Source organism: Oncorhynchus kisutch, unplaced genomic scaffold (assembly GCF_002021735.2).
Source record: "Oncorhynchus kisutch isolate 150728-3 unplaced genomic scaffold, Okis_V2 scaffold962, whole genome shotgun sequence".
Classification (NCBI taxonomy): Eukaryota; Metazoa; Chordata; class Actinopteri; order Salmoniformes; family Salmonidae; genus Oncorhynchus; species Oncorhynchus kisutch.
Window position 1 is genome coordinate 15,588 of NW_022262907.1, and position 18,809 is coordinate 34,396.

Genomic DNA, 18,809 nt, shown 5'->3' on the forward strand with positions numbered 1-18,809 from the left:
TAAATAAATAAAAATAAAAAAAAAACTTCTGCTGATTGGTAACGCATGATTTATCGCCATCTGCTGACTGGAGTGGGTAACGCAGTTCTTTGATTTATTTAATTTTTCATTTAACAAGGACCCACTGCTGGAATAATCTGCAGATCTCATTAAAGTTTAGATTGACCCAGAAGGTGAAAATGTAACTGTTGTTTATTTTATAGATTTTTTTTATTTCAACTTTATTTAACCAGGTTAGAGTTACACGTGGGATAAACAAACATACAGTCAATAACACAATAGAACAAATCCATATACAGTGTGTGCAAAGGGAGTAAGGAGGTAAGGCAATACATCTGTAAGTAGAAATACTGGTTTGCAAAAGAGCAGAAAAACAAAAACAAATATGGGAATGAGGTAGGTAGTTGGTTGGATGGGCTATTTACAGATGGGCTGTGTACAGCTGCAGCGATCGGTAAGCTGCTCTGACAGCTGATGCTTAAAGTTAGTGAGGGAGATATAAGTCTCCAAAAGGCAGCAGAAGGAGGTGTTGGCTTTGGGGATGACCAGTGAGATATACCTCCTGGAGTTAGTGCTATGGGTGGATGTTGCTATGGTGACCAGTGAGATATACCTCCTGGAGCGCGTGCTATGGGTGGATGTTGTTATGGTGACCAGTGAGATATACCTCCTGGAGCACGTGCTATGGGTGGGTGTTGCTATGGTGACCAGTGAGATATACCTCCTGGAGCGCGTGCTATGGGTGGATGGTGCTATGGTGACCAGTGAGCTGAGATATGGCAGGGCTTTACCTAGCAAAGACTTATAGATGACCTGGAGCCAGTGAGTTTGGCAACGAATATGTAGCCAACCAGAGCGTACAGGTCGCAGTGGTGGGTAGTATATGGGGCTTTGGTGACAATATGGATGGCACTGTGATAGACTACATCCAATTTGCTGAGTAGAGTGTTTGAGGCTATTTTCTAAATGCCATCGCCGAAGTCAAGGATCGGTAGGATAGTCCGTTTTACGAGGGTATGTTTGGCAGCATGAGTGAAAGGATACTTTGTTGTGAAATAGGAAGTCGATTCTATATTTACCTTTGGATTGGAGATGCTTAATGTGAGTCTGGAAGGAGAGCTTACAGTCTAGCCAGACACCTAGGTATTTGTAGTTGTCCACATATTCTAAGTCAGAACCGCCAAGAGTAATGATGCAAGTCGGGTGGGCGGGTGCGGGCAACAATCGGTTGAAGAGCACGCATTTGATTTTACTAGCATTTAAGAGCAGTCGGAGGCCACGGAAAGAGTGTCGTGTTGAAGCTCGTCTGGAGGTTAGATAATACAGTGTCCAAAGAAGGGGTATACAGAATGGTGTCGTCTGCGTAGAGGTGGATCAAAGAATCACACACAGCAAGAGCGACATCATTGATATATACAGAGAAAAGAGTCGGCTGAGGTGCACCCGTGACCAGCTCGGAAACCAGATTGCATGGTGGAGAAGGTACAGTGGGAAATCGAAATGGTCGGTGATCTGTTTGTTCACTTGGCATTCGAAGACTTTAGAAAGGCAGGGCAGGATGGATATAGGTCTGTAACAGTTTGAGTCTAGAGTGTCACCCCCTTTGAAGAGGGGGATGTTCGCGGCCGCTTTCCAATCTTTAGGAATCTCAGACGATACGTAAGAGAGGTTGAACAGACTAGTAATAGGGGTTGCAACAATGGTGGCGGATAATTTTAGGAAGAGAGGGTCCAGATTGTCTAGCCCAGCTGATTTGTAGGGATCCAGGTCTTGCAGCTCTTTCAGAACATCAGCTGTCTGGATTTGGGTGAAGGAGAAGGGGGGGGGGGGCTTGGGCCAGTTGCTGCAGGGGGTGCAGAGCTTTTGGACGGGGTAGGGGTAGCCAGGTGGAAAGTATGGCCAGCCGTAGAGAAATGCTTCTTGAAATTCTCGATAATGGTGGATTTATCAGTGGTGACAGTGTTTCCTAGCCTCAGTGCAGTGGGCAGCTGGGAGGAGGTGCTATTCATTTCCATGGACTTTACAGTGTTTCCTAGCCTCAGTGCAGTGGGCAGCTGGGAGGAGGTGCTATTCATTTCCATGGACTTTACAGTGTTTCCTAGCCTCAGTGCAGTGGGCAGCTGGGAGGAGGTGCTATTCATTTCCATGGACTTTACAGTGTTTCCTAGCCTCAGTGCAGTGGGCAGCTGGGAGGAGGTGCTATTCATTTCCATGGACTTTACAGTGTTTCCTAGCCTCAGTGCAGTGGGCAGCTGGGAGGAGGTGCTATTCATTTCCATGGACTTTACAGTGTTTCCTAGCCTCAGTGCAGTGGGCAGCTGGGAGGAGGTGCTATTCATTTCCATGGACTTTACAGTGTTTCCTAGCCTCAGTGCAGTGGGCAGCTGGGAGGAGGTGCTATTCATTTCCATGGACTTTACAGTGTTTCCTAGCCTCAGTGCAGTGGGCAGCTGGGAGGAGGTGCTATTCATTTCCATGGACTTTACAGTGTTTCCTAGCCTCAGTGCAGTGGGCAGCTGGGAGGAGGTGCTATTCATTTCCATGGACTTTACAGTGTTTCCTAGCCTCAGTGCAGTGGGCAGCTGGGAGGAGGTGCTATTCATTTCCATGGACTTTACAGTGTTTCCTAGCCTCAGTGCAGTGGGCAGCTGGGAGGAGGTGCTATTCATTTCCATGGACTTTACAGTGTTTCCTAGCCTCAGTGCAGTGGGCAGCTGGGAGGAGGTGCTATTCATTTCCATGGACTTTACAGTGTTTCCTAGCCTCAGTGCAGTGGGCAGCTGGGAGGAGGTGCTATTCATTTCCATGGACTTTACAGTGTTTCCTAGCCTCAGTGCAGTGGGCAGCTGGGAGGAGGTGCTATTCATTTCCATGGACTTTACAGTGTTTCCTAGCCTCAGTGCAGTGGGCAGCTGGGAGGAGGTGCTATTCATTTCCATGGACTTTACAGTGTTTCCTAGCCTCAGTGCAGTGGGCAGCTGGGAGGAGGTGCTATTCATTTCCATGGACTTTACAGTGTTTCCTAGCCTCAGTGCAGTGGGCAGCTGGGAGGAGGTGCTATTCATTTCCATGGACTTTACAGTGTTTCCTAGCCTCAGTGCAGTGGGCAGCTGGGAGGAGGTGCTATTCATTTCCATGGACTTTACAGTGTTTCCTAGCCTCAGTGCAGTGGGCAGCTGGGAGGAGGTGCTATTCATTTCCATGGACTTTACAGTGTTTCCTAGCCTCAGTGCAGTGGGCAGCTGGGAGGAGGTGCTATTCATTTCCATGGACTTTACAGTGTTTCCTAGCCTCAGTGCAGTGGGCAGCTGGGAGGAGGTGCTATTCATTTCCATGGACTTTACAGTGTTTCCTAGCCTCAGTGCAGTGGGCAGCTGGGAGGAGGTGCTATTCATTTCCATGGACTTTACAGTGTTTCCTAGCCTCAGTGCAGTGGGCAGCTGGGAGGAGGTGCTATTCATTTCCATGGACTTTACAGTGTTTCCTAGCCTCAGTGCAGTGGGCAGCTGGGAGGAGGTGCTATTCATTTCCATGGACTTTACAGTGTTTCCTAGCCTCAGTGCAGTGGGCAGCTGGGAGGAGGTGCTATTCATTTCCATGGACTTTACAGTGTTTCCTAGCCTCAGTGCAGTGGGCAGCTGGGAGGAGGTGCTATTCATTTCCATGGACTTTACAGTGTTTCCTAGCCTCAGTGCAGTGGGCAGCTGGGAGGAGGTGCTATTCATTTCCATGGACTTTACAGTGTTTCCTAGCCTCAGTGCAGTGGGCAGCTGGGAGGAGGTGCTATTCATTTCCATGGACTTTACAGTGTTTCCTAGCCTCAGTGCAGTGGGCAGCTGGGAGGAGGTGCTATTCATTTCCATGGACTTTACAGTGTTTCCTAGCCTCAGTGCAGTGGGCAGCTGGGAGGAGGTGCTATTCATTTCCATGGACTTTACAGTGTTTCCTAGCCTCAGTGCAGTGGGCAGCTGGGAGGAGGTGCTATTCATTTCCATGGACTTTACAGTGTTTCCTAGCCTCAGTGCAGTGGGCAGCTGGGAGGAGGTGCTATTCATTTCCATGGACTTTACAGTGTTTCCTAGCCTCAGTGCAGTGGGCAGCTGGGAGGAGGTGCTATTCATTTCCATGGACTTTACAGTGTTTCCTAGCCTCAGTGCAGTGGGCAGCTGGGAGGAGGTGCTATTCATTTCCATGGACTTTACAGTGTTTCCTAGCCTCAGTGCAGTGGGCAGCTGGGAGGAGGTGCTATTCATTTCCATGGACTTTACAGTGTTTCCTAGCCTCAGTGCAGTGGGCAGCTGGGAGGAGGTGCTATTCATTTCCATGGACTTTACAGTGTTTCCTAGCCTCAGTGCAGTGGGCAGCTGGGAGGAGGTGCTATTCATTTCCATGGACTTTACAGTGTTTCCTAGCCTCAGTGCAGTGGGCAGCTGGGAGGAGGTGCTATTCATTTCCATGGACTTTACAGTGTTTCCTAGCCTCAGTGCAGTGGGCAGCTGGGAGGAGGTGCTATTCATTTCCATGGACTTTACAGTGTTTCCTAGCCTCAGTGCAGTGGGCAGCTGGGAGGAGGTGCTATTCATTTCCATGGACTTTACAGTGTTTCCTAGCCTCAGTGCAGTGGGCAGCTGGGAGGAGGTGCTATTCATTTCCATGGACTTTACAGTGTTTCCTAGCCTCAGTGCAGTGGGCAGCTGGGAGGAGGTGCTATTCATTTCCATGGACTTTACAGTGTTTCCTAGCCTCAGTGCAGTGGGCAGCTGGGAGGAGGTGCTATTCATTTCCATGGACTTTACAGTGTTTCCTAGCCTCAGTGCAGTGGGCAGCTGGGAGGAGGTGCTATTCATTTCCATGGACTTTACAGTGTTTCCTAGCCTCAGTGCAGTGGGCAGCTGGGAGGAGGTGCTATTCATTTCCATGGACTTTACAGTGTTTCCTAGCCTCAGTGCAGTGGGCAGCTGGGAGGAGGTGCTATTCATTTCCATGGACTTTACAGTGTTTCCTAGCCTCAGTGCAGTGGGCAGCTGGGAGGAGGTGCTATTCATTTCCATGGACTTTACAGTGTTTCCTAGCCTCAGTGCAGTGGGCAGCTGGGAGGAGGTGCTATTCATTTCCATGGACTTTACAGTGTTTCCTAGCCTCAGTGCAGTGGGCAGCTGGGAGGAGGTGCTATTCATTTCCATGGACTTTACAGTGTTTCCTAGCCTCAGTGCAGTGGGCAGCTGGGAGGAGGTGCTATTCATTTCCATGGACTTTACAGTGTTTCCTAGCCTCAGTGCAGTGGGCAGCTGGGAGGAGGTGCTATTCATTTCCATGGACTTTACAGTGTTTCCTAGCCTCAGTGCAGTGGGCAGCTGGGAGGAGGTGCTATTCATTTCCATGGACTTTACAGTGTTTCCTAGCCTCAGTGCAGTGGGCAGCTGGGAGGAGGTGCTATTCATTTCCATGGACTTTACAGTGTTTCCTAGCCTCAGTGCAGTGGGCAGCTGGGAGGAGGTGCTATTCATTTCCATGGACTTTACAGTGTTTCCTAGCCTCAGTGCAGTGGGCAGCTGGGAGGAGGTGCTATTCATTTCCATGGACTTTACAGTGTTTCCTAGCCTCAGTGCAGTGGGCAGCTGGGAGGAGGTGCTATTCATTTCCATGGACTTTACAGTGTTTCCTAGCCTCAGTGCAGTGGGCAGCTGGGAGGAGGTGCTATTCATTTCCATGGACTTTACAGTGTTTCCTAGCCTCAGTGCAGTGGGCAGCTGGGAGGAGGTGCTATTCATTTCCATGGACTTTACAGTGTTTCCTAGCCTCAGTGCAGTGGGCAGCTGGGAGGAGGTGCTATTCATTTCCATGGACTTTACAGTGTTTCCTAGCCTCAGTGCAGTGGGCAGCTGGGAGGAGGTGCTATTCATTTCCATGGACTTTACAGTGTTTCCTAGCCTCAGTGCAGTGGGCAGCTGGGAGGAGGTGCTATTCATTTCTTTACAATCCCAGAACTTTTTGTTATTTACTGCTGCATTTGATGCATTTCATATTTTATTTATGAAGCCCTTTTTACATCAACCGATGTCACAAAGTGCTATACAGAAACCCAGCCTAGAGTGGGGCCTCCCGAGGCCTTTGCTTTCCTAACTGACTGTGTATTGGTTCCTGACTTCCCTGAAAAGTTGCATATCGCATGGACCCTATTCAAAGCTTATAACTACAGATTACGGACTATCAATCAATCAAATGTATTTATGAAGCCCTTTTTACATCAACCGATGTCACAAAGTGCTATACAGAAACCCAGCCTAGAGTGGGGCCTCCCGAGGCCTTTGCTTTCCTAACTGACTGTGTATTGGTTCCTGACTTCCCTGAAAAGTTGCATATCGCATGGACCCTATTCAAAGCTTATAACTACAGATTACGGACTATCAATCAATCAAATGTATTTATGAAGCCCTTTTTACATCAACCGATGTCACAAAGTGCTATACAGAAACCCAGCCTAGAGTGGGGCCTCCCGAGGCCTTTGCTTTCCTAACTGACTGTGTATTGGTTCCTGACTTCCCTGAAAAGTTGCATATCGCATGGACCCTATTCAAAGCTTATAACTACAGATTACGGACTATCAATCAATCAAATGTATTTATGAAGCCCTTTTTACATCAACCGATGTCACAAAGTGCTATACAGAAACCCAGCCTAGAGTGGGGCCTCCCGAGGCCTTTGCTTTCCTAACTGACTGTGTATTGGTTCCTGACTTCCCTGAAAAGTTGCATATCGCATGGACCCTATTCAAAGCTTATAACTACAGATTACGGACTATCAATCAATCAAATGTATTTATGAAGCCCTTTTTACATCAACCGATGTCACAAAGTGCTATACAGAAACCCAGCCTAGAGTGGGGCCTCCCGAGGCCTTTGCTTTCCTAACTGACTGTGTATTGGTTCCTGACTTCCCTGAAAAGTTGCATATCGCATGGACCCTATTCAAAGCTTATAACTACAGATTACGGACTATCAATCAATCAAATGTATTTATGAAGCCCTTTTTACATCAACCGATGTCACAAAGTGCTATACAGAAACCCAGCCTAGAGTGGGGCCTCCCGAGGCCTTTGCTTTCCTAACTGACTGTGTATTGGTTCCTGACTTCCCTGAAAAGTTGCATATCGCATGGACCCTATTCAAAGCTTATAACTACAGATTACGGACTATCAATCAATCAAATGTATTTATGAAGCCCTTTTTACATCAACCGATGTCACAAAGTGCTATACAGAAACCCAGCCTAGAGTGGGGCCTCCCGAGGCCTTTGCTTTCCTAACTGACTGTGTATTGGTTCCTGACTTCCCTGAAAAGTTGCATATCGCATGGACCCTATTCAAAGCTTATAACTACAGATTACGGACTATCAATCAATCAAATGTATTTATGAAGCCCTTTTTACATCAACCGATGTCACAAAGTGCTATACAGAAACCCAGCCTAGAGTGGGGCCTCCCGAGGCCTTTGCTTTCCTAACTGACTGTGTATTGGTTCCTGACTTCCCTGAAAAGTTGCATATCGCATGGACCCTATTCAAAGCTTATAACTACAGATTACGGACTATCAATCAATCAAATGTATTTATGAAGCCCTTTTTACATCAACCGATGTCACAAAGTGCTATACAGAAACCCAGCCTAGAGTGGGGCCTCCCGAGGCCTTTGCTTTCCTAACTGACTGTGTATTGGTTCCTGACTTCCCTGAAAAGTTGCATATCGCATGGACCCTATTCAAAGCTTATAACTACAGATTACGGACTATCAATCAATCAAATGTATTTATGAAGCCCTTTTTACATCAACCGATGTCACAAAGTGCTATACAGAAACCCAGCCTAGAGTGGGGCCTCCCGAGGCCTTTGCTTTCCTAACTGACTGTGTATTGGTTCCTGACTTCCCTGAAAAGTTGCATATCGCATGGACCCTATTCAAAGCTTATAACTACAGATTACGGACTATCAATCAATCAAATGTATTTATGAAGCCCTTTTTACATCAACCGATGTCACAAAGTGCTATACAGAAACCCAGCCTAGAGTGGGGCCTCCCGAGGCCTTTGCTTTCCTAACTGACTGTGTATTGGTTCCTGACTTCCCTGAAAAGTTGCATATCGCATGGACCCTATTCAAAGCTTATAACTACAGATTACGGACTATCAATCAATCAAATGTATTTATGAAGCCCTTTTTACATCAACCGATGTCACAAAGTGCTATACAGAAACCCAGCCTAGAGTGGGGCCTCCCGAGGCCTTTGCTTTCCTAACTGACTGTGTATTGGTTCCTGACTTCCCTGAAAAGTTGCATATCGCATGGACCCTATTCAAAGCTTATAACTACAGATTACGGACTATCAATCAATCAAATGTATTTATGAAGCCCTTTTTACATCAACCGATGTCACAAAGTGCTATACAGAAACCCAGCCTAGAGTGGGGCCTCCCGAGGCCTTTGCTTTCCTAACTGACTGTGTATTGGTTCCTGACTTCCCTGAAAAGTTGCATATCGCATGGACCCTATTCAAAGCTTATAACTACAGATTACGGACTATCAATCAATCAAATGTATTTATGAAGCCCTTTTTACATCAACCGATGTCACAAAGTGCTATACAGAAACCCAGCCTAGAGTGGGGCCTCCCGAGGCCTTTGCTTTCCTAACTGACTGTGTATTGGTTCCTGACTTCCCTGAAAAGTTGCATATCGCATGGACCCTATTCAAAGCTTATAACTACAGATTACGGACTATCAATCAATCAAATGTATTTATGAAGCCCTTTTTACATCAACCGATGTCACAAAGTGCTATACAGAAACCCAGCCTAGAGTGGGGCCTCCCGAGGCCTTTGCTTTCCTAACTGACTGTGTATTGGTTCCTGACTTCCCTGAAAAGTTGCATATCGCATGGACCCTATTCAAAGCTTATAACTACAGATTACGGACTATCAATCAATCAAATGTATTTATGAAGCCCTTTTTACATCAACCGATGTCACAAAGTGCTATACAGAAACCCAGCCTAGAGTGGGGCCTCCCGAGGCCTTTGCTTTCCTAACTGACTGTGTATTGGTTCCTGACTTCCCTGAAAAGTTGCATATCGCATGGACCCTATTCAAAGCTTATAACTACAGATTACGGACTATCAATCAATCAAATGTATTTATGAAGCCCTTTTTACATCAACCGATGTCACAAAGTGCTATACAGAAACCCAGCCTAGAGTGGGGCCTCCCGAGGCCTTTGCTTTCCTAACTGACTGTGTATTGGTTCCTGACTTCCCTGAAAAGTTGCATATCGCATGGACCCTATTCAAAGCTTATAACTACAGATTACGGACTATCAATCAATCAAATGTATTTATGAAGCCCTTTTTACATCAACCGATGTCACAAAGTGCTATACAGAAACCCAGCCTAGAGTGGGGCCTCCCGAGGCCTTTGCTTTCCTAACTGACTGTGTATTGGTTCCTGACTTCCCTGAAAAGTTGCATATCGCATGGACCCTATTCAAAGCTTATAACTACAGATTACGGACTATCAATCAATCAAATGTATTTATGAAGCCCTTTTTACATCAACCGATGTCACAAAGTGCTATACAGAAACCCAGCCTAGAGTGGGGCCTCCCGAGGCCTTTGCTTTCCTAACTGACTGTGTATTGGTTCCTGACTTCCCTGAAAAGTTGCATATCGCATGGACCCTATTCAAAGCTTATAACTACAGATTACGGACTATCAATCAATCAAATGTATTTATGAAGCCCTTTTTACATCAACCGATGTCACAAAGTGCTATACAGAAACCCAGCCTAGAGTGGGGCCTCCCGAGGCCTTTGCTTTCCTAACTGACTGTGTATTGGTTCCTGACTTCCCTGAAAAGTTGCATATCGCATGGACCCTATTCAAAGCTTATAACTACAGATTACGGACTATCAATCAATCAAATGTATTTATGAAGCCCTTTTTACATCAACCGATGTCACAAAGTGCTATACAGAAACCCAGCCTAGAGTGGGGCCTCCCGAGGCCTTTGCTTTCCTAACTGACTGTGTATTGGTTCCTGACTTCCCTGAAAAGTTGCATATCGCATGGACCCTATTCAAAGCTTATAACTACAGATTACGGACTATCAATCAATCAAATGTATTTATGAAGCCCTTTTTACATCAACCGATGTCACAAAGTGCTATACAGAAACCCAGCCTAGAGTGGGGCCTCCCGAGGCCTTTGCTTTCCTAACTGACTGTGTATTGGTTCCTGACTTCCCTGAAAAGTTGCATATCGCATGGACCCTATTCAAAGCTTATAACTACAGATTACGGACTATCAATCAATCAAATGTATTTATGAAGCCCTTTTTACATCAACCGATGTCACAAAGTGCTATACAGAAACCCAGCCTAGAGTGGGGCCTCCCGAGGCCTTTGCTTTCCTAACTGACTGTGTATTGGTTCCTGACTTCCCTGAAAAGTTGCATATCGCATGGACCCTATTCAAAGCTTATAACTACAGATTACGGACTATCAATCAATCAAATGTATTTATGAAGCCCTTTTTACATCAACCGATGTCACAAAGTGCTATACAGAAACCCAGCCTAGAGTGGGGCCTCCCGAGGCCTTTGCTTTCCTAACTGACTGTGTATTGGTTCCTGACTTCCCTGAAAAGTTGCATATCGCATGGACCCTATTCAAAGCTTATAACTACAGATTACGGACTATCAATCAATCAAATGTATTTATGAAGCCCTTTTTACATCAACCGATGTCACAAAGTGCTATACAGAAACCCAGCCTAGAGTGGGGCCTCCCGAGGCCTTTGCTTTCCTAACTGACTGTGTATTGGTTCCTGACTTCCCTGAAAAGTTGCATATCGCATGGACCCTATTCAAAGCTTATAACTACAGATTACGGACTATCAATCAATCAAATGTATTTATGAAGCCCTTTTTACATCAACCGATGTCACAAAGTGCTATACAGAAACCCAGCCTAGAGTGGGGCCTCCCGAGGCCTTTGCTTTCCTAACTGACTGTGTATTGGTTCCTGACTTCCCTGAAAAGTTGCATATCGCATGGACCCTATTCAAAGCTTATAACTACAGATTACGGACTATCAATCAATCAAATGTATTTATGAAGCCCTTTTTACATCAACCGATGTCACAAAGTGCTATACAGAAACCCAGCCTAGAGTGGGGCCTCCCGAGGCCTTTGCTTTCCTAACTGACTGTGTATTGGTTCCTGACTTCCCTGAAAAGTTGCATATCGCATGGACCCTATTCAAAGCTTATAACTACAGATTACGGACTATCAATCAATCAAATGTATTTATGAAGCCCTTTTTACATCAACCGATGTCACAAAGTGCTATACAGAAACCCAGCCTAGAGTGGGGCCTCCCGAGGCCTTTGCTTTCCTAACTGACTGTGTATTGGTTCCTGACTTCCCTGAAAAGTTGCATATCGCATGGACCCTATTCAAAGCTTATAACTACAGATTACGGACTATCAATCAATCAAATGTATTTATGAAGCCCTTTTTACATCAACCGATGTCACAAAGTGCTATACAGAAACCCAGCCTAGAGTGGGGCCTCCCGAGGCCTTTGCTTTCCTAACTGACTGTGTATTGGTTCCTGACTTCCCTGAAAAGTTGCATATCGCATGGACCCTATTCAAAGCTTATAACTACAGATTACGGACTATCAATCAATCAAATGTATTTATGAAGCCCTTTTTACATCAACCGATGTCACAAAGTGCTATACAGAAACCCAGCCTAGAGTGGGGCCTCCCGAGGCCTTTGCTTTCCTAACTGACTGTGTATTGGTTCCTGACTTCCCTGAAAAGTTGCATATCGCATGGACCCTATTCAAAGCTTATAACTACAGATTACGGACTATCAATCAATCAAATGTATTTATGAAGCCCTTTTTACATCAACCGATGTCACAAAGTGCTATACAGAAACCCAGCCTAGAGTGGGGCCTCCCGAGGCCTTTGCTTTCCTAACTGACTGTGTATTGGTTCCTGACTTCCCTGAAAAGTTGCATATCGCATGGACCCTATTCAAAGCTTATAACTACAGATTACGGACTATCAATCAATCAAATGTATTTATGAAGCCCTTTTTACATCAACCGATGTCACAAAGTGCTATACAGAAACCCAGCCTAGAGTGGGGCCTCCCGAGGCCTTTGCTTTCCTAACTGACTGTGTATTGGTTCCTGACTTCCCTGAAAAGTTGCATATCGCATGGACCCTATTCAAAGCTTATAACTACAGATTACGGACTATCAATCAATCAAATGTATTTATGAAGCCCTTTTTACATCAACCGATGTCACAAAGTGCTATACAGAAACCCAGCCTAGAGTGGGGCCTCCCGAGGCCTTTGCTTTCCTAACTGACTGTGTATTGGTTCCTGACTTCCCTGAAAAGTTGCATATCGCATGGACCCTATTCAAAGCTTATAACTACAGATTACGGACTATCAATCAATCAAATGTATTTATGAAGCCCTTTTTACATCAACCGATGTCACAAAGTGCTATACAGAAACCCAGCCTAGAGTGGGGCCTCCCGAGGCCTTTGCTTTCCTAACTGACTGTGTATTGGTTCCTGACTTCCCTGAAAAGTTGCATATCGCATGGACCCTATTCAAAGCTTATAACTACAGATTACGGACTATCAATCAATCAAATGTATTTATGAAGCCCTTTTTACATCAACCGATGTCACAAAGTGCTATACAGAAACCCAGCCTAGAGTGGGGCCTCCCGAGGCCTTTGCTTTCCTAACTGACTGTGTATTGGTTCCTGACTTCCCTGAAAAGTTGCATATCGCATGGACCCTATTCAAAGCTTATAACTACAGATTACGGACTATCAATCAATCAAATGTATTTATGAAGCCCTTTTTACATCAACCGATGTCACAAAGTGCTATACAGAAACCCAGCCTAGAGTGGGGCCTCCCGAGGCCTTTGCTTTCCTAACTGACTGTGTATTGGTTCCTGACTTCCCTGAAAAGTTGCATATCGCATGGACCCTATTCAAAGCTTATAACTACAGATTACGGACTATCAATCAATCAAATGTATTTATGAAGCCCTTTTTACATCAACCGATGTCACAAAGTGCTATACAGAAACCCAGCCTAGAGTGGGGCCTCCCGAGGCCTTTGCTTTCCTAACTGACTGTGTATTGGTTCCTGACTTCCCTGAAAAGTTGCATATCGCATGGACCCTATTCAAAGCTTATAACTACAGATTACGGACTATCAATCAATCAAATGTATTTATGAAGCCCTTTTTACATCAACCGATGTCACAAAGTGCTATACAGAAACCCAGCCTAGAGTGGGGCCTCCCGAGGCCTTTGCTTTCCTAACTGACTGTGTATTGGTTCCTGACTTCCCTGAAAAGTTGCATATCGCATGGACCCTATTCAAAGCTTATAACTACAGATTACGGACTATCAATCAATCAAATGTATTTATGAAGCCCTTTTTACATCAACCGATGTCACAAAGTGCTATACAGAAACCCAGCCTAGAGTGGGGCCTCCCGAGGCCTTTGCTTTCCTAACTGACTGTGTATTGGTTCCTGACTTCCCTGAAAAGTTGCATATCGCATGGACCCTATTCAAAGCTTATAACTACAGATTACGGACTATCAATCAATCAAATGTATTTATGAAGCCCTTTTTACATCAACCGATGTCACAAAGTGCTATACAGAAACCCAGCCTAGAGTGGGGCCTCCCGAGGCCTTTGCTTTCCTAACTGACTGTGTATTGGTTCCTGACTTCCCTGAAAAGTTGCATATCGCATGGACCCTATTCAAAGCTTATAACTACAGATTACGGACTATCAATCAATCAAATGTATTTATGAAGCCCTTTTTACATCAACCGATGTCACAAAGTGCTATACAGAAACCCAGCCTAGAGTGGGGCCTCCCGAGGCCTTTGCTTTCCTAACTGACTGTGTATTGGTTCCTGACTTCCCTGAAAAGTTGCATATCGCATGGACCCTATTCAAAGCTTATAACTACAGATTACGGACTATCAATCAATCAAATGTATTTATGAAGCCCTTTTTACATCAACCGATGTCACAAAGTGCTATACAGAAACCCAGCCTAGAGTGGGGCCTCCCGAGGCCTTTGCTTTCCTAACTGACTGTGTATTGGTTCCTGACTTCCCTGAAAAGTTGCATATCGCATGGACCCTATTCAAAGCTTATAACTACAGATTACGGACTATCAATCAATCAAATGTATTTATGAAGCCCTTTTTACATCAACCGATGTCACAAAGTGCTATACAGAAACCCAGCCTAGAGTGGGGCCTCCCGAGTCTGTCACTTTGATTACTATGGGGGGGGGGGGGGATCTTGGAGGGTTCGGGTTCACATTTTTTGGCCTGGTGGTAGATCAGTCAGCATGCCCTTGAGCAGGGCATTGACCCTGGATGCTTCTGTGTGTCGCTCTGAATGGGAATCTGTTGGATGACTGGTATGATGTAGTTATTGGATGGGAATCTGTTGGATGGCTGGTATAATGTAGTTGTTGGATGGGAATCTGTTGGATGACTGGTATGATGTAGTTATTGAATGGGAATCTGTTGGATGACTGGTGTGATGTAGTTATTATGTGTGTCTCTCTGAATGGGAATCTGTTGGATGACTGGTATGATGTCGTTATTGGATGGGAATGTGTTGGATGACTGGTGTGATGTAGTTGTTGGATGGGAATCTGTTGGATGACTGGTGTGATGTCATTATTGGATGGGAATCTGTTGGATGACTGGTATGATGTCGTTATTGGATGGGAATCTGTTGGATGACTGGTGTGATGTAGTTGTTGGACGGGAGTCTGTTGGATGACTAGTGTGATGTAGTTGTTATGTGTGTCTCTCTGAATGGGAATCTGTTGGATGACTGGTATGATGTCGTTATTGAGCAGCTTCACTGCGAGTATATTGTATGTTTCGAATATTCAATCAATTAAAATAACAATAATAAACTTACTGGAGCTTCAAGGCCAGTTCATCTTGCACTTCCTCCCAGTGCTGCGAGGACAACATGATACGGACAGACGACACAAACGTGGTTGAACACAACAACAGCCAGGGCCGGACTGATGACAGGTCTCTGTCCAATGGCCACTGCATCAGGTAGAATGGGAGCTACTGCTTTGGGTAAACAGACACTTTACTACATCCCTCAGAGCAATACACCTGCCGGCTTCAGACTGGAGGATACAGCCCACGATAGTGCAGATGTTCTCTCCAGAGGAGGCCGTCTTCCTTCAGACTGGAGGATACAGCCCACGATAGTGCAGATGTTCTCTCCAGAGGAGGCCGTCTTCCTTCAGACTAGAGGATACAGCCCACGATAGTGGAGATGATCTGGGCGAGATTCGGATCGGCCGTCGTCGAATCTGTTCGCATCGCGAGACTCAACCCATTGTCCCATGTGGTTCTCTATAAAGGGTCCAGCAGGCCCAGATGGGGGGAGAAGCCCTATCACACAGACTCAACCCATTGTCCCATGTGGTTCTCTATAAAGGGTCCAGCAGGCCCAGATGGGGGGCGAAGCTCTATCACACAGATGGGGGGAGAAGCCCTATCACACAGATGGGGGGCGATGCCCTATCACACAGATGGGGGTCGAAGCTCTATAACACAGATGGGGGGAGAAGCCCTATCACACAGATGGGGATCGATGCTCTATCACACAGATGGGGGGAGAAGCCCTATCACACAGATGGGAGAAGAATCCCTATCACACAGATGGGGGGAGAAGCCCTATCACACAGATGGGGGGAGAAGCCCTATCACACAGATGGGGGGCGATGCCCTATCACACAGATGGGGGGCGAAGCCCTATCACACAGATGGGGCTCGATGCTCTATCACACAAATGGGGGGCGAAGCCCTATCACACAAATGAGGGGCGAAGCCCTATCACACAGATGGGGGGAGAAGCCCTATCACACAGATGGGGGGAGAAGCCCTATCACACAGATGGAAATCGATGCTCTATCACACAAATGGGGGGCGAAGCCCTATCACACAGATGGGGGGAGAAGCCCTATCACACAGATGGGGGGCGATGCCCTATCACACAGATGGGGGGCGAAGCCCTATCACACAGATGAGGGGCGAAGCCCTATCACACAGATGGGGGGCGATGCCCTATCACACAGATGGGGGGCGAAGCCCTATCACACAGATGGGGGGCGATGCCCTATTACACAGATGGGGGGCGATGCCCTATTACACAGATGGCCGCTGTAGGCGTTTGCACCAATTCCGTTGATCCACTTGAGGAAGAGAGAGTCAGTTCTACTTGTTCCTCCATGTTGGCCACAGCATCACTTGTTTTCAGACCTTGTACAGCGAACAACCTCCCATGGCTGCAGGGAAGTCCTCCAGGAGCTGATGGCAGCAGGGAAGTCCTCCAGGAGCTGATGGCAGCAGGGAAGTCCTCCAGGAGCTGATGGCTGCAGGGAAGTCCTCCAGGAGCTGATGGCAGCAGGGAAGTCCTTATCCACATTGAAAGTGTACATGACAGCCATCTCTAAGGGTCATGACCAGATTACTGCTGCGTCACATCCTCTAGAATCACTATTCATGAAAGGTGCCTGCAGACTACAGGCTACAAGCTACAGGCTACAGACTACAGGCTACAGGCTACAGCCTACAGGCTACAAGCTACAGGCTACAGACTACAGGCTACAGCCTACAGGCTACAGCCTACAGGCTACAAGCTACAGGCTACAGACTACAGGCTACAGGCTACAGGCTACAGACTACAGGCTACAGGCTACAGACTACAGGCTACAGACTACAGGCTACAGACTAAAGCCTACAGCCTACAGACTACAGGCTACAGGCTACAGGCTACAGGCTACAAGCTACAGCCTACAGACTACAGGCTACAGCCTACAGGCTACAAGCTACAGGCTACAGACTACAGGCTACAGCCTACAGGCTACAAGCTACAGGCTACAGACTACAGGCTACAGGCTACAGACTACAGGCTACAGGCTACAGACTACAGGCTACAGACTACAGGCTACAGACTAAAGCCTACAGCCTACAGACTACAGGCTACAGACTACAGGCTACAGACTACAGGCTACAGGCTACAGACTACAGGCTACAGACTACAGGCTACAGACTACAGGCTACAGACTACAGGCTACAGACTACAGACTACAGACTACAGGCTACAGACTACAGGCTACAGACTACAGGCTACAGACTACAGACTACAGACTACGGGCTACCGGCTACAGGCTACAGACTACAGACTACAGGCTACAGACTACAGACTAAAGCCTATAGCCTACAGGCTACAGACTACAGACTAAAGCCTACAGCCTACAGCCTACAGACTACAGGCTACAGACTACAGGCTACAGACTACAGACTACAGACTACAGGCTACAGACTACAGGCTACTCAGCTTCTTCAACTTGTTCAATGGTTACATAATTTATGCACAACTCCAGTTGTGGTTATAGTTGGACTGATAACAGTGAGGCTGGATTTTATGAGTACTGTGGAAATAGGTTCCAACGGGCAGGTAGTTGACCTCATATTATGGACCATTTCAGAGACAGGTGTTGGGGTTGTCAATGAGAATGTGGTGAAACTGCAGCTGGGAGGCTCAGTGTGAAACAGAGAGACAGGCCTGAATCAGGGGGTAGATTGTACAGTGAAACTGCAGCTGGGAAGCTCAGTGTGAAACAGAGAGACAGGCCTGAATCAGGGGGTAGATTGTACAGTGATGTAAATGCTCTTTATTTCAGATTTGGGGATTTGAAAAATGCATGAAATATTGTACTTTATTCAATGGAGTGGGTAAAACAGGAGTTTTTCTGGTGGTTGAACTAATTTCTTTACAACAGAAATTATTATTCTGGGGTCCCCCTCACCATTATTATTCTGGGGTCCCCCTTCACCATTATTATTCTGGGGTCCCCCCTCACCATTATTATTCTGGGGTCCCCCTCACCATGATAATTCTGGGGTCCCCCCTCACCATTATTATTCTGGGGTCCCCCCTCACCATTATTATTCTGGGGTCCCCCTCACCATTATTATTCTGGGGTCCCCCTCACCATGATTATTCTGGGGTCCCCCCTCACCATTATTATTCTGGGGTCCCCCTCACCATTATTATTCTGGGGTCCCCCCTCACCATTATTATTCTGGGGTCCCCCTCACCATTATTATTCTGGGGTTCCCACACCATTAATATTCTGGGGTCCCCCTCACCATGATTATTCTGGGGTCCCCCCTCACCATTATTATTCTGGGGTCCCCCTCACCATTATTATTCTGGGGTCCCCCTCACCATTATTATTCTGGGGTCCCCCTCACCAATATTATTCTGGGGTCCCTCTCACCATGATTATTCTGGGGTCCCCCCTCACCATGATTATTCTGGGGTCCCCCCTCACCATTATTATTCTGGGGTCCCCCCTCACCATTATTATTCTGGGGTCCCCCTCACCATGATTATTCTGGGGTCCCCCCTCACCATTATTATTCTGGGGTCCCCCTCACCATGATTATTCTGGGGTCCCCCCTCACCATTATTATTCTGGGGTCCCCCTCACCATGATAATTCTGGGGTCCCCCCTCACCATTATTATTCTGGGGTCCCCCTCACCATGATAATTCTGGGGTCCCCCCTCACCATTATTATTCTGGGGTCCCCCTCACCATTTGCAATTAGATTAGTGTAACTTGTGTGCAGCTCCTCTTTGA